General features: G+C 54.1%; 1 protein-coding gene across 4 annotated transcripts in view; it reads right to left on the bottom strand.

Annotated features, from left to right (window-relative positions):
• Positions 1-12625, bottom strand: part of HDAC4 (histone deacetylase 4) — a 288740-nt gene extending 276115 nt beyond the window's left edge. For 3 of the 4 annotated variants that reach the window (XM_074316018.1, XM_074316014.1, XM_074316007.1), the window contains exon 1: positions 12359-12624. The gene's annotated coding sequence lies outside the window, so the exon portion shown is untranslated. Of the gene's footprint in view, positions 1-12358 lie in introns of all 4 variants that reach the window. The other variant, XM_074316010.1, reaches the window with a different exon arrangement.
• Between the last annotated feature and the right edge of the window lie 10254 nt (positions 12626-22879).

Raw genomic sequence — 22879 nt, forward strand, 5'->3', positions numbered from 1 at the left:
AGGTGCCGGAAGACAGGGTGGACAGTGGGGATGGGGGCCACGGATGCCACGTTTCTTGAGTCTCAACCCGACCTTATGAGGAGTCCTGCAACTCCACGTGACAGCAGCGCTCAGCAGCAGGGCCACGCCTCGGTGACAATGACACAGCCCCAGCCCCAATTTCTATAGGGACAACCAGGACTCAGAGACCCTCACTGCGGCTCCCCCTACTCACTACAAGGCCAGGAGAAGCAGGTCAGGGTCAGGGAGGCTGCACTGCAACACCTGCATCGCTACAGAATCGAAAGGGAGCTGACCAGCCACCCGAAGAGGCACAAGAGTCTTCTGTCACTGCCTGGGAGCCCCTGACACGGGCGTACGTGAGGACCCGGGGCCACGAGCACAGCAAACGGACCGACCAGGGCCCTGTGGCCACGGACGACGAACCTGGGGACGGACGGCTGGACCAAGCCCTGGAAACCCCGCGGGTGAGGCCAAAGACCCACAACGGAGAGCCACGGCCTCTGGCAGGGGTGCCAGGACCGGGGCAGCAGGAGGCTGACAGTCAGACGAGGGTGTACGTGGTGGGGCGGGAGTGGGGACTCGGGGAGCAAGGCTCTGGGTGACTACCGGCGCTGAACGCCGGCGGTGGAGCTCAAGGCCACCAGCGCTGAGAGCCAAACTGAGAACAAGGAGCTAGAGGGGTCACCACCACAGCCGGGGCGTGTCCAGGCCGCTGCAGGAACCGTGACATGGCTCCCATGCCCCTTGTCAAGGTCTTGCTGGCTGCGGGGCCTGCAGTGCAGGAAGGGGACGCCCTCCACTGGAACAGGGCCTGTGGGCACCGGGGGGCAGGGCGAGCTCAGGGCCTCTGGCTGCGCGATAGGCTGCAGCCTCCAGTGCAACTTCTCTGGGGACTCAGCACCAGACCGCTGCGCCTTGGAACCGCATGACTCTGTGAAACGAGGAAAATGGGTGCCTTCAGGGGACCAGCACACGTAGCAGCAGGAGGAACTGAACTTTCCTAAGAAGCCCCCGTCAGAGTCCAGGAGAAAGAGACGTGTCCCAGGGGCCCAGCCCCCAGCCCCTCTGCCAGGCTCCCACGTATGAAACAACTGTTCTACCATCCCGAGCCCACGGCCTCTGTCCTGGGAAAGCCAAACGTGCAAGGATTCCAAAGCAAAGGAACTGCCTTAGAGATGAGGAACTGAGTGACAACTGCACTCCATGGAGGGAGAATTGCATCACCCCAACCGTCACCAGAGGCCCCATTGCTCCTCATTAGGTGCTGTGTGAACACACTGAGTGGCCGAGCGGCCAAACAGGAATCACGAGAGGGGCCGGTTTTCATAGGCTACACATACCGCCGTGTGTGCGCACGTGTGTACACAGGCATGTGCTGCCGCGCGTGTGTGTGCGTGTGTGTGCATGCGTGTATGTGTGTGCATGTGTGTACATGCATGCACGCCTGTCGTGGGGGAGGGGCCTGCCAGGACTGTGCGTCCACAACTGAACTGTGGGCTGGAGAAGAGGGGAGAAGGGCACTGGTACCAAATGGCCAGGAGGAGGGCACTGCTGGGGCAGCAGCCCTGCCCATGAGCACCAGCGATCGCAGGAGGGGTGGCCCCAGAGGCCAGCAAGGGGCAGGGACATCTTCCTGCCCACCCAGGCCAAGAGGTCACCTCCAGCCGCAGCCCTGCCATACAGGCAGGCCTGCCAGGCACCAACACGACGCCCAGGAGGGCCACCCCTCCCACCTGGGTGACAGGCCCTGACCTCCCTGGGGGTGGGGGCAACGTGCAGGTCTCAGGTTCCCTGCCTGTGCCCTGGCTGGGGCGCCCTCCACACCTGGCATGTGGCAGGGAATAGCCACTGCGTCTCTTCAGCACACCTGTGCCAGGCCTGGGCGTCAGCTGTCAGGGACACTGCACAACAGCTCAGCCAGGCCAGGGGTACTTTGTTCCGATGGTGCAGAAGAGGAAACTGAGGCCTGCAGAAGGGTACATGCCATGGGGCAGCGGGTACGTGGCTGCAGGACGCACACCCAGGCCCCTTTCAGCTCGTCTGGCCCAGAACTGCACCCAGAACGAGCCCTGCACTTCCCTCCTGGGGGTAGACAGCTGTGCCACACGTCCCCACCGGTGAGAAGCAGCGAGAGGAAGAGGCCGCGGCACGGAGCCCAACTCCCACCCTCAGGCCGCCGCGCTTCTGCTTCAGACGGCAGCTCCACCACTCAGCTGGGTGACAAGGCCGTCCGAGCCACAGGGGGCCACAGGACTAACAGATCGTTTTCATAGCAGCACAGCACCTGGCTCTGAAGACGCATCATAGATGAAGCTGGCCGGGGGCCTCCCCAACCCACGGCACGTGAGGCCAAGTCAGGGCAATAGTATTTCCCACCTGCCGCCCAGGCAGGTCTCGGAGCTGGGTCACCGGCCTCCTGCTTATCCCTCTTGGTCCTGACAATGGTCCTCCCCGGCACAAAGTGCAGCTGAGAAGACCTAGGGGCGGGAAGCTGGGCCACCACCACTGGCTGACACGCGGCAGGTGGGAAGCGCACCGATCCGACCCCAGAGCACCTCCTGCCTGCAGAGGCAGGCGTGAGTGGTAGGGATTCCGGAACGGCCCGGACTTTCACTCTGCCTCTCAGGACACCCTCGGCATTTGTCCCCCTCTGCCTGGGGCAGGAGCCGATGTGGGTTCAAGCCCTTCCCAGAGCACCCTCAGATGAGTGCCTTGGTCCTCTGGGGTTGCCCAGACAGTGGGACAGGTCAGCAGGAAGCACCCCCAGACGTGGGGAAGCCCAGCCCCTCCCACCTCGCAGCCCCACCAGCCCCACTCCGATGCCCCCTTCCCGAGGGCCTCGGCATCCAGCTAGACAGCCGGCCGCGGAAGAGAGTGGAGGTATCTCCCTGACCTCTGCCCACCTTGCCAAGTGCCCAGGTCTGGCCACGTACCCTGACTTGCAGGTCCGGGGTACACCCAGGAAGACAGAGCGGAAGGGAGGCCAGTGCTCCAGCATCTGGGTCAAGGCCTCCCTCCCAGGCCCGGCGGCGCCCTTTCCCCTCTGTGGATGGGACCATCCTGCCATCCATCCAGGGCTGCAGTAGGATTCCATGAGCCCGGGCCTGGGAAGCGTTCAGTAGGGCACCAAGCACAGCTGGCCCACGAGAAAGGCTGGCAGGAGCTGCTGTCAGGACTGCTGAGAGCAAGGGGCCCCACGCAGGGCGCTGTCCGCTGGCCCCCTCAGCACCCACGCTCTCTCCCCTTCCTTCCACACCCGGGGGAAGCTCGCTCCCTGGCCAGCTTCTGGAAGAGGCTGAGCCACCGAGCACATTCCACACCCCTGGCCACAGGGACAGTTCAGAGGTGGGCAGTGACCTAAGTCAAACCAAGCAGCGTGAACCCCAGACTTGTGCTGGGTCAAAGACGCTGTCTGGTGGTGGCGTGAGCAGGTGTGCAGCCTGAGAGCAGCGGCAGGGCCTGAGAACAGCCCACCTTGATGGCTCTGTAGAGGGTCTGGACCAAGCCCCACCACACCCTCCCCTCACCTGCACTTTTACGGGAGGCAAGCCCCTCAGCGCCCTGCAGCACCTTGCCCTGGAGAGGCCTGAGCTGGCCGAGAGCTACCGAAACAGCCTCCCGCTCAACACTGAGAGCCGCTCACAAAGGTTCCCTTAGAGTGTCTTTCCCATCATCCCAGGGAGGACGAACCTGGTCTCCTGCCTCCACGCTCCACCATCCACCAGAGGCCACCTGGTCCTACAGCACGGCCACACCTGTCTCCTGCATACACACCTACGGGGCCACCGTGGAGCGTGTGCCCACCAGGGAGCACTGCCCCATGGCCCTGCCACCAGGAGCAAGCCCCATGCCTGCAGCCCCCTCCACCAGAACCCCAGCACCCAGGCCATGCGGGGTCCCTCAAGCCACTACTGCCATGGGGAGTGGCCTTCCCACAATGCAGCAGGAGGAACGCTCTGTCCTGCAGGCACCCTGCCTTCAGTGACAAATGAGATGCAACGGGCAGGGAAACCTGCAACTGGCTTTGCAACGTGCAGCCAGCGTCCCGGCCAGCTCCCTCTTCCAGAACCCCAGTTAGTGCTATGGGCAGTGAAGACCTGCCAAGAAATGTCCATCGCTGCAGCTCATGGATCTCAGCACCCCTGGCCTAGGGACGCATCACCCAGGCAGTGGGACAGTGCTACCATGGCCAGGCCTGCGAGCCACACACAGCAGCGCCCTCAAGCTGACAGACTCTTCCATCAGCCCTGGGAGGTGGCCAGGAGGCGACCTGGACACTCGTCCCCTGGGGGCAGAGGCAGCCACTTCCAGCTGCCCAGAGCGAGGCAGGCCTCCCAGCCCACACTTGCTCGGGGCTTGAAGTAGGAATGACTTAGGAGGTTGCAGGTCGATTGCTGCCCAAGCTGACACCTGGGGGAGGGGCTCACCTGGCTGGACAGTCAAAGTTAAAGGAAAACAATCCGACTGGGGGAAGGCGAGACTGACTGACGTCGGCCTGAAGTTAGAACGTCAGTGCCCCCGGCAGGGCCCGGGAAGGAATTCCAACCCAGCCCCTAAGCTGGCAAAGAAAGGCTTCCCGGAGAATGGGGACTGAAACCACCTACTAGGACCTTTTCAGTGCAAAATCTGATGGAAATTTCAAGCAGAGAGGGTTTAATCCACTGTAGTGCCTCCTGACCAATTCTCTGTGACCCTGTAAAGGCCACGGGGGCTGAGCCCCACCCCCAGCGTGGTGATACTCTTAACATTCACTAATGAACCACATGCCCCTGCACTGGAGGGTCACAAGCCCCGCGTATGTCTGCAGCTCTCCTGTGTGTTCACAGCCCCAGAGGTGGGGGTTGGGACCAAGCTCCTCACAATGCTCTAAGCGCCTGGCCTTGGTGGGGCTGGGATTCAGTTTCTGACTCCCTATGTATAAAACCGACAGCTGGATTAGAGGCTGACTCAGGTCCCTTCCAGAATGTTCTCTTCACTGACTCCCATGGAGCTCAGGTCCTGACAGCTACTCCAGGGAGTTCTGGACCTACAAGAGAGTTCTCAGTAACACGGAAGGAAGGAAGGAAGGAAGGAAGGAAGGAAGGAAGGAAGGAAGGAAGGAAGGAAGGAAGGAAACAGCCACCTCTCCTCAGGATGTGGCCCCGTCTCAGGGCCGCAGGGGCCGGGCCCTCCCTCCCCTCCCTCCTCACAGTGTCAGCACCATAGTGCAGCCACAAGCTCTGGAGACGGCTGGCTGCGCCCAGGCCACCTGGGGGCCTCCTGGGGGGGCTGTGCACACCCATGTCCCTAAACACATCACCTCAAGCGGGTTAGACAGCGAGAGGCCAGGTACACAGCACATGGCAGGAAACAGATGGAGCAGGAGCCTCAGAAACCTCTGTGAAACGTGAGCAGACTGGGTGTGTGGGAAGAAGAGGGAAGTCCACCCTGGACACGCGCCCCCGGCCGCCACCCCGGCGTCCATGCAGCTCATCAGTTCTCAGCACTGCAGCCCCCCAGCCCTGGAGCCCTGGGGGCGGGGCCGCCATCGGCCCTGGGGGGCCCACACCTCCAGCTCTGGCTGGAAGGGCCATGGCCGTGCCCAGCCCGCTCTTGCCTCCCGTGGCCTGTGCACCTGTGTCCGTCACCTTCCTCCATCCCCACCAATGGGCAGAGGCCAGTCCTGATGGAGACTGGGGGACACAGGGCCTGCCTCGGCCTCTGCCGGGAGTCCTCCCGGGAAGACTGACAAAAGAACAAACTGACCAGATAGAAAGGTTCAGAAACACCGCCCCAAACACACCACCACCGTTCCCCCAGCAAAGAGAGGCCCGGGGGGGGGGGGGGTGTCACCAAACTTCTCTTGGAAGAGTCTGGGAAAGACCCGCTGCAGCACATCTCCCACAGGAAGCAGATGACACGCTCCACCTCCCCAGGGAAGATGCAGTCCCATCACCATCACCGTTTGACGAATACTTGCAGGCGAGGCCGCGGCTCAGGCTCTCAGGCCCCAGAACTGAGTTAGTGTTTCAGGCGCAAACGTCAGTCCAACAAAAGCACTTGACTCACACACGGAAAACTTCATAAACAATAGTAAACTCACACAGGCCCACATTTGCGTTTTTAAACAAGAGCAGACGCCAAAATGTTTACATGCAACCATATCAAGGTATCACATTAAAATTATGAGGTTAAATAAGAAATGATTAAACTATGTCATTAACTCCAGTAAGAAACAAACAGGAAAATGCCATTAATAAAAGCCGCGGTGGCCACCTGGAACCCCGGGGGGCCCAGGCCCATCTGCAGATGCCAAGGGCGAGCCAGTGCACTGGCCAGGCGCACGCAGCGGCCCTGTCTGCACTTGACAGCAAAACGTTTGAGACCCTTCCTCTCACTCCTCGCTGCCTCCAGAATCCACTCCCTGTACTGAAGGCATCTACTTAAAGGCTGTGATCTCCAAAGTCAGGACCAAGGAGTCCCCAGGTTGAGGCGGGGAGGAAACAGGCAATTCCAGGCAACAGGCAGAAACACGGGGTGCCGGGAGGCCCGAGGACCAGTCCGCAGCCAGGCTGTCCACCCAGGGCCTAAGCTGGGCCTTTCTTTCAGAGACTCATTCATTCATTCCTTCGTGGAGCACCTACAATGCCAGGCACTGGGCACAGAGCAGGCATGAAGCCCTCGCCGAGGAAGGGAGGTGACATTGAACCACTAATGTCACAACGAGCTATTGAAATTACACAACTGGGTCCTGTTAGGAACAAGTAGGAAGGATGTTAGGTTTATGTTTAGAAGGGGACCGAAGGATGAGCAGAGATTGAGGGGTTGGGGAAGAGGGAGGTGAAGAGAGGCAGTTCCAGAAAGCTGGAACAGTGCGTGCAAAGGCCCTGAGGCCAAAGGGGCTTACAGCGAGCACGGAAGCAAGCAGGGAGGGACTAACACGCAGTAACAGGATAAGTACTGTCAGATAAGCTGGTAACTAGAGGCCAGCATTAGACAGGCATTCCAGGGACACAGACTAGCACGACGGGAAGCCATGACAGGCTCGAGGGAGGAAACGAAGGCTACAAGCCTGTTTTTTGTCGAGACCACTTAGGATACCATTTGCAGCACGAACTGTACCAGACACGCCCAGACCCAGGAGGCCAGTTCTGCTCAGAGCTCACAAGCAAGTCAGAGAAACAAATCCCCTGAATTCTTCTAATGCTAAGCATATTTATCAACTTCCCGAGGACTTGTTTTTTCTCCTTTATAAATAATGGGGTTGAAGAGCATTTTTTTCCTGATGGAAACATCAGCCCTCTTTTTAAAAGTATTACACAATTAGAGCACAAATGTATACAACACCATTCTCTATAAGAACACAAGCCCAGTCCCTCACGGCCCACTTCCCTGACACCCAGAGGACCACCGGGATCACTTCAGTGACTCAAGTACTTCAAACCCAACGGGAGCCCCTGGGCACTGCTCGGACCTGCTTTCCCAGCGCTGCACGGCTGCGCCTGGGGGCCGGTGCGTGCAGATAAGCATCGCTGCGATGAATACGAAGCAGAAAACATCCGCGCGTGGCGGACATCCTGCATTCATATCCTTTCCTACAAACAAATACCCCATAAGTAGAACTGTTGGGGCAAGGAGGCTGACCACTTCCAATTTTGACAAAGAACATTTTTCTGGAGAGTAATTATTATCATCTGCTCTCCAGAGAGCTGGTAATAAAATAACAGCAGCCAACACACTGTGCGTACCATGCGCCAGGCCCTACGCTAAGCGCTTTCTACATAGCAACTTAGTACTTCCATTCCACAAAAACCAGAGAAGGTAGGAATTAGCGTCACCACCAATGGGTATTATCAAACTTGACCTTTGCTACCACGATGGGCATAAATGGGATCTCCTTTCAGCTGAATTTTTCGACTAGCAAAGCTATTTTTCACATTAGCCACTGTGACTTATTTGCACACGTATACGCTTTGCTCATCTTGCAATAGAGATGTTCATCCTCTTCTTGTTGGTTTATAAAAGCTCTTTACATATTGACTGTGAAGCTCATACAGGCATAACACGTTGTATGATTTTTTTCTCACTGTCTTGTAAGCTCACTTATGGAGTCTTTTTGCCAAAGAGAATTTCTTTAACTTTTAAACTGTTAAATCTGTCAATATTTTCTCTTTAAGGTCTCAGGCTTGGTGTTATCAGAGTAGATTAAATCAGTGGTTTTTCAAAGGTTTTGGTCCTTGGAGAGCTTTCTTCCAGTGAAACCTCAAAGGTAATTGTACAGACGAAACAGGGAAGGCCAAACAGCTCTGGCTGAAATGACGTGGGGCACCAGTGTCCTGCACGGCCCTCACCTGCCCCCAGGCAGCCTCAGGTGAGATCCAAGCACAGGTGCACAATCCCGGCCCACGTGACTGTTAAGCTCGATCCCTCCCAGTTCTACAACGCCACACACAGAGCAGCAGGCAGCCTGAGAAGGCCGGAATGCCTTCCCAGGCTCGCCCGAAGCTCGGTGGCGGCTCCGACAGCTCCAGCAAAGGTGAGCTCCACACTGAATCCATGAAGGAATTCCAAACTGCCATCTTCTCCCAAATGACTCAGTGACACTAACCTTCAACTTCAAGCCCATCACTGGCCTGCAAGCAGAGGCACAGAGAGAGGAAATCAGTGTTTAGGACGTGACACCACGTCTGGGGGTACCAGGCGCCCCATTTTCACTTCTCTCTCAGGTCCCTCCTCTGCCAACTGGGTACAGTAGTAGCCACCTCATAAGGCTGTGGGGACAGAAATGGGATCTACATGGCATGTGGCCTGGCGTAGGTGCTCTCTGTGTCGCAGTGACAACTGTGACAACTCCTCACCAGGGAAGACATTCTGCTCTCTGCACTAGCTGATAGATGCTGACGTGTCCCCGCGGTGCTTTGCAGGGTCACAGCAGAGGCAACCCAGGTAGGGCCCTGGACCTTCCTTGCAGGAAGTGAGGAAGAGGAGTGTCAGTAAAGGCAGGCAGGAGAGGGGCCTCGAGTGGCTAGAGGCCACAGCCCATCGTGCACCCCCGAACGGGCCCCAGCCACCCCTTCTCCTCGTTCACATAAGCCCAAGACAACATGACCTTATGAAAAGAACTCACGGACCTTGCTTCAGTGCCCTTTTTCCCCAAAAGAATTGCTCTGTGCATGCCCGTGACAGGCGTGCTATTACGCTCTGTGCACGCCCGTGACAGGTGTGCTATTACGATCTGTGCACACCCGTGACAGGTGTGCTAGGACGCTCTGTGCACGCCCGTGAAAGGTGTGCTATTACGCTCTGTTCACGCCTGTGACAAGTGTGATAGAACGCTCCGTGCACACCCATGACAGGTGTGATAGAACGCTCTGTGCACGCCCGTGACAGGTGTGATAGAACGCTCCATGCACGCCCGGGACAGGTGTGATAGAACGCTCCGTGCACACCTGTGACAGGTGTGTTATTATGCTCTGTGCACGCCCAAGACAGGTGTGATAGAACACTGTGCACGCCCGAGACAGGTGTGCTAGAACGCTGTGCACACCCATGACAGGTGTGCTAGAACGCTGTGCATGCCCGTGACGGGTGTGATAGAACACTGTGCACGCCCATGACAGGTGTGATAGAAAGCAGCCTTACTCTGACACAGGCCCTCACTGGACTTGAACCAGAAGGTGCTGTACCTTCCTCTCTAAGGTCAAGGCCAAAGGCACCAAGCCCAGTGCACTGCCCAGCACATGCTGACCATCTGACATTGAAACAGAAACCCCCTCCAAACTCCATCGCTGCCCCCACCCCAGGGCCAGGGACTTGCCCTCCGGCAAGAAGGGCAGGGACTCATCCCACATTCACAGGCTGCAGGGCGCGGTTCAACGGCCCAGGCTTCCATGTAGGCTGGGCCCCTGGTCTCTCCAGCTGCAGTCATCGATGCTGGCCCAGGGACCAAACACCTGGCCCGGCCTGGGGCCTGCTCCTCCCTGTGTGTCTCCCACTCCCCACAGCAGGTATTAACCTATTACTCCTGGCAGCTTGGGAGTGATGAGAGCCCAGCCGTTTTCAATAGAGAATGGCAGGGACAAATTCTGCAGGAGTGATGAAATGTTTCTTCTGCTCCGGCAATTAAGACGGCACCAAGTCCCCTTTCCTCTGGTGCTACCCCCAACATCAAAGGCTGAGAATTCAAAGCCATTCATGCTGCATTGAAACCTCACAATGAAGCTGGAAAATGGAAGTCGATTACTGGGCATAAATATGCAGGAGTTAAAAGGAAAGACTTATAACGAAATTAAGCTGCAGCAACCCCACAATGTGCGGAAACTTCCAGAACTAGTCCTCCTGGTAAACATCAAGAGGGGCGTCCTAGTAAAACAGGTTCTGACCACTGGAAGTCGAGAGCTGCTACTCCAGCGGCACCTGGCCAGGGTGCCATGTTCTGTGGATCTTGCTCCAGTAACAGCCCCCAAGGAGGTGTTCCTTTTGCACAGCTGTAAAGCTGCTGACCACAGAACATTCTCTCTGGCTCAGGGCTGCTCAGGCCACATCTGTCCTTGGTCCCTAGGCCTTCGAGGCCGACAAGGAGCCTACAGTCATCCACCCCCTACGCACACCCGAGGGGCAGCCCTGGGGCCAGCGACTCTTGCAGAAGTACCCTGAAGAGGACAGTGTCACATCTGCCTGCCCCAAAAACCCTGCTTCTTTTCTGAGTGATTACTGCTCTCTTTAGGAAGGTATTTGGTCTTTAAAATAAAAGCCCAGAACACAAAAAGCTGAAGAAGTCGCACAATGTGTCAGGGTGTGTGTTTTTAAGGCAGGAAAATACTTCCCTCCCACACAAATGTGAGTTCTGGGGAAAGATGCCACAGATCCAAGTGAGTAGAATATCTGGGAAAGCTTTATCAGTCTTAAAAATAGATAACTGAACACAGACTTTAGAATTCTCAGGCGCTACCTGAAAAAAAAAAAATTTAAATCTCACGTATTTTCAATATCCCAAACTCCATTCTGATGAAACTTCTAACAGGGTAGCATTTTGCATTTCCAATTATAATAGAGTAATTGTGTTGCCATAGTTACTGCAAAATTCTGCAATAACTTTTGTTGCTTTGTAATTGCTGTAGTGTATATTTGTGTACAAGCAGCTGAGTTTTCTTAATTCAACAGCTCTCCCTCTCCCCAGTCAGCACCACCTTTTCTGGCTGGACTGTGAAAACACCAAACCAGCTTTCAAAGCACGTCCCTAACAGAATGCACAGAATTATCAGAAGCAATTAAAACTCCAGGCAACCACGATCGCATTACAAAAGAAAAAGTGAAACCAGGCCAAGGTGCAAACCCATCAGTATTACCGCGACCCTGCGGGGCTGGCGCTGGGCGAAGGCTGTTTACATGTTTACTGCCAGGCCGTCCACGATTAGGTGGTTTGTGGGAATAAACAGAAAAGCCTGAGTGCGGAAAGCAGAGGAAGCCAAGTAACTGCCCAGGCCCGTTCGTCCTCACGGAGGGCGGCCGAGCTGCTCTCAGCAAGCAATTAGGTCGGTCTCTACAGTAATGCAATCAGGGTTTAGTTAAGAAAGTCATTAGTTTTAAAATAACTTAAGTTTAATTTCTGCAACGCTTTATTTGAAAACCGTGTCACAGCAGGTCAATTTACAACATGCAATAAAGAAAACACTCATATCAGCTGCTGCAAGTTATTACAAATTTTCGATGTGCATTAAATGAGTACACGGGGTTCCACCCCCGGCCTTTCCAACTGATACGCACGGTCTCCTGCTATAACAGCGTCAAATAATTCAGCGTTAACTAAATACGAGCTAATGTGCTTTATAATTCCACGGTGTTTTTGCAACGCCGGGAAACGCGACTCCCATCACCGGCAGGACCGGCCGCATCTCGGCCTGTGCAAAGCCTGCGGGCAGCCCAGTGGGGTCCCGGGCAGCACCCCACCCCCGACGGGCCCGCACCCCGGCCGCGAGCCCCGGGAGGGACGTTTTCTGCAAACTCACAGCCCTGACAAAGTTACATAAACGGCGCCCGCCGGGCTCGGAGAGCCCCCGGCCCACCTGCCGAGAGCTCGGCCTGGACGGGCGGGCGGCGGCGCCTCGCGCCCCCGGAGGCGAGCCGGCCGTGCTGGGCCCCCACCGGCCTCGGCGGCGGCCGTCGTTTTGTTTCGGGGCCGCAGGGAAGGTCCAGGACGGGCTGCGGCTCGCGCTCCGGAGCCCGCGGCCTGGGCGCACGGGCCGGGCCGGGCTGGGCCGGGGGCGCGGACCCGGCGTCCACCTGTCGGGCTGGGCGGCGGCGGGGGGCGTGGAGGCCGGCGGCCTGCGGGCGGAGGGCGGACAATGGCCCGCGGGCCGGGCCGGGCTGCGCTTACCGCGGCGGCGGGCGGGGAAGCGGCGGCGGGCGCCTGAGCCGCATCTCCTCAGCCTGCGCCGCCACCACCACCGCCGGCGGGCGGGCGGGCGGGCGCTCGGGCGGCGGCGACAGCAGGGACGCGGCCGCGGCGCGCCAGGCCCAGGCGGCTGAGGCGGCGGCGCGGGCGGGCGGCGGGCGGCGGGCGGGCGCGCAGGTTCCGGCGCGGGCGGCGGCGAGGACCGTGCTCCGCGGCGGCGGCCCCACAACCTCCCCTCCTCATTCACAAAAAATTGACCCACGTTGAACCATGATGCTGCTCCCCCCGCCAGCACCGAGCTGGGCGCTCATAGGCCAACCCCGACGCCCGTCAGTCGCCCAGGCCCCGCCCCCCGCCGGCAACTCTGCAGCCATTGGCTGCGACAGCCTTGCATCACCTCCCCATGCGGGCCCCTCCTTCCTGCCCGGTTTCTAATGAAGAGCTCGTCAATTACGGCTCGGCCCCGCCCTCCGCCCGCCCTCCCTGGGCTCCCGGCCGTCCTTCCATTGGTCCGCTGCGATCTGGGGTACAGCCCAGTCTGCTCCCGCCCCTCGTCTCACGGCGGCCAACCGCCAGGCCAGACGCTCTACGAACGGCAGAGATGCTCCACCTCTGCCCTCCTTCCCGCATACGTCCTGGACCCCATTGGCGGCCAAAGCTGCCAATCATAGGGGGCGGGGCTGCCAAAGGACGCCCCAGGCGCCAGCCCCTGGGCGCTTCGCGGTTGAGAAAGCGCAGGGAGCTGGGACGGGTAGTGACTGTAAACACGGACCCTGGCCCTGGCCAGCCCCACTCGGCAGTCCCTAAGAGCTGCCCCGCGCCGGCCCAGCGGTCAGGACCGCTTGGCTGCGCGCGTAGCAGGCGCACGCAGGGGCTGAGACTGAGGAGGGGAACCTGCCGGGCCTGGCTGTGGCCTCCATCTTGGATACTGGCAGCGGTCACGTGTTGCTGAGTGCGCCCAGATTCGCAGGGGCGGTGCGAGGCGTCGTGCGCAGGCGCGTCGGACCCCGCCCTGCCCCGCGGCGGGAACGCGGCCTGCGGAGCGCTGGGTGCTGGCGCGTGGGCCTTCCCGGCGGCGGAGGAGCGGGCCAACCGCGCCTGCGCCGGCAGGAGGGGCTGCCGCGCGAGGTGGCCTCCGGATGGGCGCAGCGATCGCAAGTCCAGGCTCGGGGTGGTGGAGACGAGGGTCTTGCCCGGTGGTCGCCGCGGCGCGGGCGGGCGGGCGGGCGGGGTGGGGGGGCGGTCACGACCGGCCCTTTGCCCCAGTGCTCAGCGTTTCAAGGCTGCTGGGTGACCGTGGGCTCCTTGCGGCACCGCGGCCTGTCCGCTCTTGGGCGTGGGCGTGAGCTCCGGCGCCCACCCCCTGGTCGTTTCGTTTCCGCGAGAGTGCGATGCCGCTTCCCAGCCTCGGTGCACCTGGTGTGTTTAGCGATCCCGCGTGTTCACCGAGAAAAACCACGTTGACAGCGTGCGCCCGTGCGCGGGGGTCCGGAGCGTGTGGCTCCCCGGTGTCCTGCAGACGGTTACCTGCTGTCAGACCCTCGTGACTGTTGAGACCGACATGGTAATAGCAGCAGTTCCTGGAGAGGGGAGTCTTGATAAATAAAAGACTTCAAACGTTGTATTCGAATTGCAGGATTTTATAATTGTTTTGTTTATAACAACTGGAATAAAAGTGCTGCATGGAGTCTATATTTTAAATTAAAAGGGTTGCAAAATTCACTTGCTTCCATAAAACCTTATATCTCGCAGGATACTTGGAAATCTCTCAGGATGTTTCACAACCAAAAATGGTGACCACTGCTCAAAAAACTCGAGATCTTAACGCTCAAATTTGGTTAAATGTGTTGACGCGCAACCAAAGCAACTTTTTTCCTAGAAAGCAGAATTTGGTAGATCATTTAAAAACTGCATTCAAGGGATGTTTTTTCCCTCAAGTACCAAAAGGTCCCTACTGGTCAGGCCCTGGTAACACCAACCAAGGACCAGCTTGCACTAAACTACACAGAAAGATACACAGGCAGGTCAGATGGAAAGGAATATCATCTAGAGAACTTGGTCATGAAAGAAGAGCAATCAATGGAGAAATTACCAGAGGTGACTAGGTTATCTGAAATTACATACTGGATTAAAGAAGGGAAAGGAAAGGCCTGAGCAGCCCACCGGTGACACCCTCAGTTCTCACTGTCCTGCAAGAAAAAAAGACACCAATCGATACACCTTCATCACTCATAAACCTCAACTTGAGCTTTTCCAAGTTTTATGGCCAGATGCTTTTTCAGGACAGAAAAGAAGAAGCATTTCTGTTTTAATCAAAATCACACCTTTGTGGTATTTTGTTATTCGTTTCATAAGGAATTTGGGGGTATTGGGGGGTTTTATTGTTTTCTTTTACCCCTCCAGAACTTAAAATCAGAAAGCAGGTCAGTTCAATTGTCAATCTTAGAGTGATCCTAGAGGCCTGGCACAGATGTGTGAATGCTTATTTTGTTGGCCTGTCCATTTTAGAAGTGAGCAGAGATTAGTTTTAATATCGTCCTTGATCAATGAAACTTGGAGGAAAAAAATGTCGCTAGGTAGATAATAACAATTTTCAAAGTGAAAATACACAATTTGACAATATTTTAAGTATCTTGAAGTAGGTAATGACTAAAGAACCTTGGGCATTCTAAGTAGAAATGCCTACCCTAAGATAGCTTAACTTTGAAGCAAACGAATGGTGAACTGCAGAACGTTAAAAGATACAGCTAAAGAAAATTACAGCTAAAGAAAATTAAAAATTACCACTAGTAATTTTTTTTTCCACTGATGGAAGCACCAAAAGTTTGCATATGGTGAAAAGGACCCATGGCTGAGTAACATTTAGATGATAAAAATTGAGATACGTTATTTCACAGATTATTGAAAGTATGCAATAATCAAGAGAAAATGCATGTAAGAGTAATTTTACAAGTGCAAAATGAGAGATGCGTGCCTGAAGAGAAAACTACATTAAAGAGTGCTGGGGTATAATCCCAGGCAGGATGAATTAAAAAGTAAATTTCGGCCAGAGGCATGAAGTGGCCCAATGCTGTGTGCCAGTTAGGCCTCTCTGGAGTCCCCAGAGGTCCTCGAGGAACGTGAAGCACATGGTAAATGCTGGGCCTGTGGACAGAAGAACTCACCTTTTCTGGAAGAGAAACCTGGGAGCCTGGATAGCTGTGTCTGTCTTTAGGTCCCTGAGGGGCTGTCTGGCTGAAGGCGACCAGTTCACAGCCAATAACAAGAGTTCAATGCAATAGAATTCTGCCCAGTAAAAGGAAGGTCTCTAACACTGGGGCTGAGAATGAGGGGGAGATGCAGTGAGCCCTAACACCGGTAACACCCACCTCAGGCTTCATAGGAAGGCGTTTTTCAGCCTTCATAGGAAGCGTTATGTTTCCAAAATAAAATGAATCCAGGGTTAACAGAAAGAAACAAATCCTTTGATCAGAAAAAGCCCCAAAGACTCAAAAAAAAAAAAAAAATTTAGATTTAGAAGTTTAGCAAGGTAGCCAATTAAAAAATATACAAAAACCCCAATAACTTTCGGATATACTACAACATCCAATCAATAATTATAAATGCTGTTTACTGAGCATCTGCTATGTGGCTGGCATTGTGCTAAGCACTGTATATGCATTAGAAGAACATGATGGAAAATTCCCAATCACATTAGCAAAAGAACATTTTAAATTCCTAACTGTACCCAATGGAACTTTGTGGGGATTGACAAAATGGTGGAATAGTTCAGCTAGAAGAATAAACATTTGAGAACAATAAAAAAAGAGTGATGAGGGAGAAACTGCTCCCAGAAAACAAACCTATTATCTAGGCTCCATAAGGAAAACACCATGTGACTGGCTGAGATCATGGAAAATACTAGGAAGTAAAGAAACAGCCCTAAGCAAATGGAAGAACTCCAGCTGATACTCAGAAAGAAGACCACCAACAACTGGAAATAATCCATAAATGACTATGTTACAATTTAAATTTGGGGTACAATCAGCAAGGAAATAAATTCCAATTGTGGCATATTCATACAAGGGAATATTACTCAACAATAAAAAAGAATGAACACTGATACAGGTGCATGAACGTCAAAAACATCAAAGGAGTCAAACACAAAAGAGTGTATATACTTTGTGATTCTGTCACTTTGAAATTCAGGAACCAGCCTAAGGAATCTATGAGGCTGGAAACCTGAAGCCTGGTTCTCTTTGAGGGTGGGGCAGGCGGAGGAATGATTGGGAAACAGGCATAAGAGAACTTTCCGAGGGATTCATGATGCTATCTGTCTTGATTGGGTGGGGTGTGTGTGTGTGGGGGGGGTAAATGCTTACCAAAACTCATTGAATTGAATTGAATTCAAGAGCTGTGTGTTTCACAGGGAGGTTTTACCTCAAAAGAAAAGTTGGAGGCAGTAGCTACCGCAGTTTGGGGGAGTGGTGGAACCTCTTTGTGCACCAAAAACAAATCCGTTTAAGAGACAAAGGACTGGGGAAAGCATTGCATCCTGTTTCATAACGGCCTAATCTCCTTCCCAAGGAGGAGGGCTTTCAAAGCTGAGAGGAAGATGAACATTCCAGAAAGATGAGGGGCAGAGACATGAACAGCAGACACAAAAGAGGAAATGCCCAGTAAACATGACAAAACATGCCAGTCCCTAATAATAAGAGAAACGCAATGCTTTAGCTATTTAATAAAAACAAATGAGAAGAAATCAGAGTCAACTGGTAGAAACTTTTAGACAGTTATTCAACTAGACACATAAATAAAACCTTAAAATTTTGCATATTCTTTCATCAGTCATTTCACTTCTAGAACTTCATTCTAAAGAAATAAATATGGGTGTTGATAAAGATTTAGCTAAAAGATTTGCAGCAACAGGAGCAGTAGATTAGGGGAGAGGAGTTATCACTTTGTGAGGGGTGTAAATGTCTATTACATTGTTTTGCACACCAGAAACTTAAAAAAAAGAAAAAAAGATTTGCAACAACAATGATAGAACATGTGTAAATATAGGTATATGTATATCAATCTGTCTATCCAAGTTTCCAAAAATAAGGGATTTACTATCATGGAAAGAAATTCACATTATACTTTTTTTTTTTTTTTTTTTTTTTTAAAGATTTTATTGGGGGAAGGGGAACAGGACTTTATTGGGGAACAATGGTCAAATTGTTGTCCTTTCAGTCTTAGTTGTGGGGGGTTCTGTTCAGCTTCAAGTTGTTGTTCTTTCAGTCTTAGTTGTGGAGGGCGCAGCTCAGCTCCAGGTCCAGTTGCCGTTGCTAGTTGCAGGGGGTGCAGCCCACCATCCCACTCGAGGGATTGAACTGGCAACCTTGTGGTTGAGAGGACAGGCTCCAACCAACTGAGCCATCCGGGAGCTCAGCGGCAGCTCAGCTCAAGGTGCCGTGTTCAATCTTAGTTGCAGGGGGCAGAGCCCACCATCCCTTGCGGGACTCGAGGAATTGAACTGGCAACCTTGTGGTTGAGAGCCCACTGGCCCATGTGGGAATCGAACCAGCAGCCTTCGGAGTTAGGAGCACGGAGCTCTAACCGCCTGAGCCACCGGGCCGGCCCACATTATACTTTTAAGTGAAAAGGAAAACTATAAAACATCATTACAATATGGTAGTTTTTATAAACAAAAACATTTACACACACAGAAAAGACAGGAAGATATCTATTGAAATGTTCCAGGGCTTTCTTTGGAGTATGCGGGAGGTAACAAATGATTATTCTCTGGTGCTCATCCCAGCCCTCTAAATCCCCCAGTGAACATGCATGACTTTTGTATATACATATGTGTAATATGTGTAGCATATGTATGTGTGTGTGTGTGTGTGTATATATATATATATATATATATATATATATATATACACATGTGTATAAAATTCTCCAAAAGGAGGTGAATTTCGGACCAGTGAAGAACAGGACTGCAGGATGGGTGGGGAGAGAAGCTGGCAAGTTTGAGAGGGAGGCACCAAAAAGGGGCCGAGGAAGAGGGGAGGGGGCAGTTAGGGCTCATCTCCAGCCCTGAGACCTCTCTCTGGGCACCTTGGCCCCCACGGCTGTCCCCTCCAACCCACTGCAGACCAGGATGCCCAGCCAGGTGACAGAAATCAGGACTGAGCCTGAGACCTGGCTGCCACCACAGCATGGCTGAGGGAAGGTCACCGGCTGCCCCCACCCACGTTTCCCGTTGGTTTGCATCATTGATTAGATGGAGCTGACTTTGACTGACCCAATCAAAAGTGACCAAAAAGGACAATGCAGGCCTGTGTGTTGTGTTTTCGTTTGTTATGCTTTTTAAGGTAAAATGTTGAGGTGTGGGGGTCAATAAATAATTTCCTCCCGCCTTTCTAAGTTCTTCTGGCTGGGCTAGTAATCAAATTAACAGGAGACCCATACACGTAAACAATTTATTAGGGACCTACCTGTGGGGGTGCCCTGAGAGGACGCTGAGCTTTATATGCCACTCTGGACTGAGGGGAGGGAGGCAGGGGTCTGGGATTTCAGAGGGAAAGCAGGTAATCCACGGGTACCTGAGAAAGACAAACGTGTGACAAATTCTTGCCGGCCACCCAGAAACAGCCTGAATTCCTTTAGGCAGGTAAAGGGGGGCGTGGGGTCAAAGGTGCTTCCTGAGCCTTTGTTTCTTAATAACCCGCTTAAAAGCAATATCCCAAAAGGAAGGTTTTGGGGGTGGCAAAACTTTGATCCCCCTCAGAGGTCATCAGCATATGGGAAGTCGCTGAGGTTGCAAGAGGAGGTGGGGTGTAGGGGATATGACCGTTGGGAGGATGGAAGACTTGGAAAAGGGCAGGAGGAAGGGGGTCGAGATGGGGTTGAGAGGCTGGAGGCCAGGGGCCTGGAAAGAGTTCTCCTAGGAGCCCATGGGCATTTCAGGGAAGCAGCAAGTTGAGTGAATGGGGGATGAGAAAATAAGTTTGAGCATGATTGTGTTTTGAGGAATTTAAAGTGCCTTAGTCTAGGTCCCGCAAAGCGGAGCCTGGCACTGGGCTTAAGTGCCAGCAGCTGGTAGGGACTGTGATCCCATCCCTGAAGCAGGGATGACAGAATGGAGGGCCTGGGAAGGGGATGGGGGCAGGAACCAGGCTGTGTTACCCAGCTGGCCAGAGCGGTCCACCTGACCAAAGGAGGGGAGCATCCACCCAGCAGCTCCCTTCTCCCCTGGCCCAGGGTTACCCTCCAGGGTCTGGCCAGCATGAATTCCCAGCGGGTCCCATGGACGGCCCATTCTGAGCCTCAGAAATTGTTGGGCCGGGGAGGACCCACAGGAGATGGGAGCCCCTTTGGAGCCTGTGGCTGGGATGGAGGGCAAGTGGTGCTGCAGGCAGGCAGGGCACCCTGCCAGCCATGAAGCCCAGGCTCACCTGCGTCCCAGGTAAACTGTTTGCAGCGCCCCGCAGGCTCGAAGGTGTCTGCGTGTGGGTGAAGCTCGCTCACCTGCTCTCTGGCTGGATGCCTGAAGTGAAGAGAAGCAGCAGGGAGCTGGGGAAGGCCCAGGGGGAGGAATTCATTTTCTCCCAGTGCAGGGAGACTGAGCGAGTCTGTGGATAGGGGGAGGAGCCAGCGGTGGGCCCCAGGGCAACGTGAGGACGAAATGGAAGGGCACCAGAACAGCCCTGAGTGGGGAGCCCTGGGCCATGTCTACAAACTTCAAAAGAGGGAATCAAGATGATAAACGGTCCAGTCAAACATGCCCTCCCCCAGTCACCCCCACACAATGCTCTGGAACTGTCTGGCGTTTAGAATTCCTCCTGGGGCTCCGTGCCAGAGTGGAGCCCCCCTGGCTTGTCCCCTTCTCTTCCTACCTCAGCCCCATTGCACACCTGCCGGCACTTACTTCCATGCGTGCAGACACCCCAGCCCACCGGTCCAAGGTCTCTCCTCACCTGCTCAGGTGGTCTCCCCTTAGCCCTGCAGGGGTTCAGGAAATGGGTCCTGGCCACTGGGACAGGGAATCCTGGGCCCCAGATACCAGGAGCAGGGTCTAGAGCGGGAGCATGGGCCCCAGATGGGCACCACCTGTCGGAGAAGGGCCAGAGTGGTTCTTAGCATGGCCCAGCGGGGTCCATCTTGCTCAGGTCTAAGGAAGGTATTGACAAGCACAGGCAGAACTCTGGAGCAGGAGGAGACTCTGCAGGGAAGGGGCGAGGGGCACTTACGGATAGGTGTTTCCAGGTGTGAGGACGGAGGTCGCAAAGGGCAACTTAGTTTTACAATAGAGACTGTCATGGCTGAGAAGGAGCCCAGGCAGCCCAGTAATAGTAACACTAGCAGGGTCCAATGTACCAGCTGTTCCAGGTGTGCTGGACACCGCTCCAGTGGGGGGCTGAGTACGGGTATGAAAGGGTCTGCCGAGTGGTGCCCAGGGCCCAGCCAGAGTCAAAGGAGGTATGTTTGTAACGACACCAACCTTGTTTTTTCTGGTAGTGCTTAGAAGCCTACATGCAGAGATTCGGATGGCAGGATGGATGCAAGGCTGGTGGCTGAGATGAAGGACGAAGAAATTGTCAACAAAAAAACATCTGGCCTAAGAGAAAGCTTATGAGTTTATTTGAGCCAAAATGACAACTGCCTTCAACAGATAGAGAAAATGCTCCACAAAATGGTGGTTTGCAGCTGATTTTATACATAGAATCAAAGGAGGAGGGTTACACAAAATCCATTGGTGGTAGATTAAGGGGGTGGGAGAAAGTAAAGCAGGAAAGTCTCTGGGATTGGGTAAAAGTAAATTGGAGACATAGATACTTCTTTTACATAGGTGGGTGCAGGATAGTTAATGGTGCACGTTTTATAGCACAGAGAGATGGTAATCGGGACGAAAATAATAACGAGGAATTCTGTAGTTTCCTGGTGTGGTCTGGAAAAGGGGATTACGTACATTCCAAGGGCATGTTATCCTAGATACAAAAAGACAACAGACAGGCCCACTTAAGGTAAAGATTAACCTTTGTCAAGGAAACCACAGACTAAAGATATGACTTCCCGTCATGGCCCATCTTACTGTGTTTCCCATGTAACTCAGGGTCTCAGCTCCTGCTCCCCGCAGGACATGGTGAGGCCAAAAAGCAACAACGGAGCCATGGATGGGGGGGTTCATGCCACTATATTCTCGATGGTGGCTGGTCGAGACACAAAAGCAAACATCTGCCAGCACCCCAACAAGGAGTCTTCCTGCACCCCAGTCTGGCTGGCAGCCGGGCGAGACACAGGAAGTAGGATCCACATGGTCCGCAATGTAATCTGCCATCCACATTTGCTAACCCCACTTGCTAGCCACAATCCTCCATCTACTTCTCTGCCAACCAACCAACCAACGAACCAACAACCCCCCTAGCATAGCCACAGTGGTTACATTAGTGGCTAATGGCTAACCGGTAACAGCTGATGGCCACCCAGCCACAGCAGATGGCCATCTGATTACAGCTGACAGCTATCTAATAACCAAGCCAGCACCTTTTCACGTGAGGCCAAGAGCCTGGAAACTGCTCTCTGGGACTCTGTCCCCACACCCCGAAAATAAGACCTAGCCAGACAATCAGCTCTAATGCATCTTTAGGAGCAAAAATTAATATAACACCTGGTTTTATATTATATTATGTTAGATAAGACCCAGTCTTATATTATAGTAAAATAAGACAGGGTCTTATATTAATTTTTGCTCCAAAAGATGCATGAGAGCTGATTGTCCAGCTAGGTCTTATTTTCGGGGAAACACGGTAGTTAGGAATTTTTATGTTCACGCCATTTTATGTGGTTATTTTCAGGCTCCTGAGCTTGTCAGGTTTCACCTGTGGTCCCTTTTCCATCCACAGAATGAAGATCCTGAGGGTGCTGCCTCAGTTGTGGGGGGGGGGGGGGTGGCTCAGCACGAGGTCCAGGCTGGGTCAGGGAGGGGGGGACAGATGGAGGACCTGGGGGTTTCAATGAGGTGCATCAGCAAACAGGCTCAGTTTCAGGGACCAATAGAAATGAAGGTGTGGGAGGTTGTGGAAGGACGTGGTCACTCGCAGTTTGTCATCAGTGATGAGGAGAGAGCAAGGTGGCCAACAAGTTCACCTGAAAACAGCCTCATTACGAAAGCCTAGGAACACTGCCTAAAAGATAGCATATTTAAAATCACATAGCTAAGCACACAAGAAACTCAGGGAAACCCCCAGAGGCAAAAAACGAAGGAGGAAGGAAAGAGTGGAACTCTCCCATGCTGATGTCTTAGTTAGGAGACAGTTGTGCCGGTCTCTCTAACCCAGGCCCGGGGACTTCACCCCCCACTGGCGAGCGGGACCCCGAGGCTCCCACATGCAGCTGGGTGCTCACCTGTGCATCTTTCATGAAAGGACAGACAGGTAGGAATCCACCCACTCTCCACCTTGGCTCTCTGCGGGGACAAAGGCTCCCATGAGAGCCCGTCACAGGGCTATGATCACTTGGGTTTGAATTTCTGCA

The sequence above is a fragment of the Rhinolophus sinicus genome, linkage group LG01 (genome assembly GCF_036562045.2).
Source record: "Rhinolophus sinicus isolate RSC01 linkage group LG01, ASM3656204v1, whole genome shotgun sequence".
Classification (NCBI taxonomy): domain Eukaryota; kingdom Metazoa; phylum Chordata; class Mammalia; order Chiroptera; family Rhinolophidae; genus Rhinolophus; species Rhinolophus sinicus.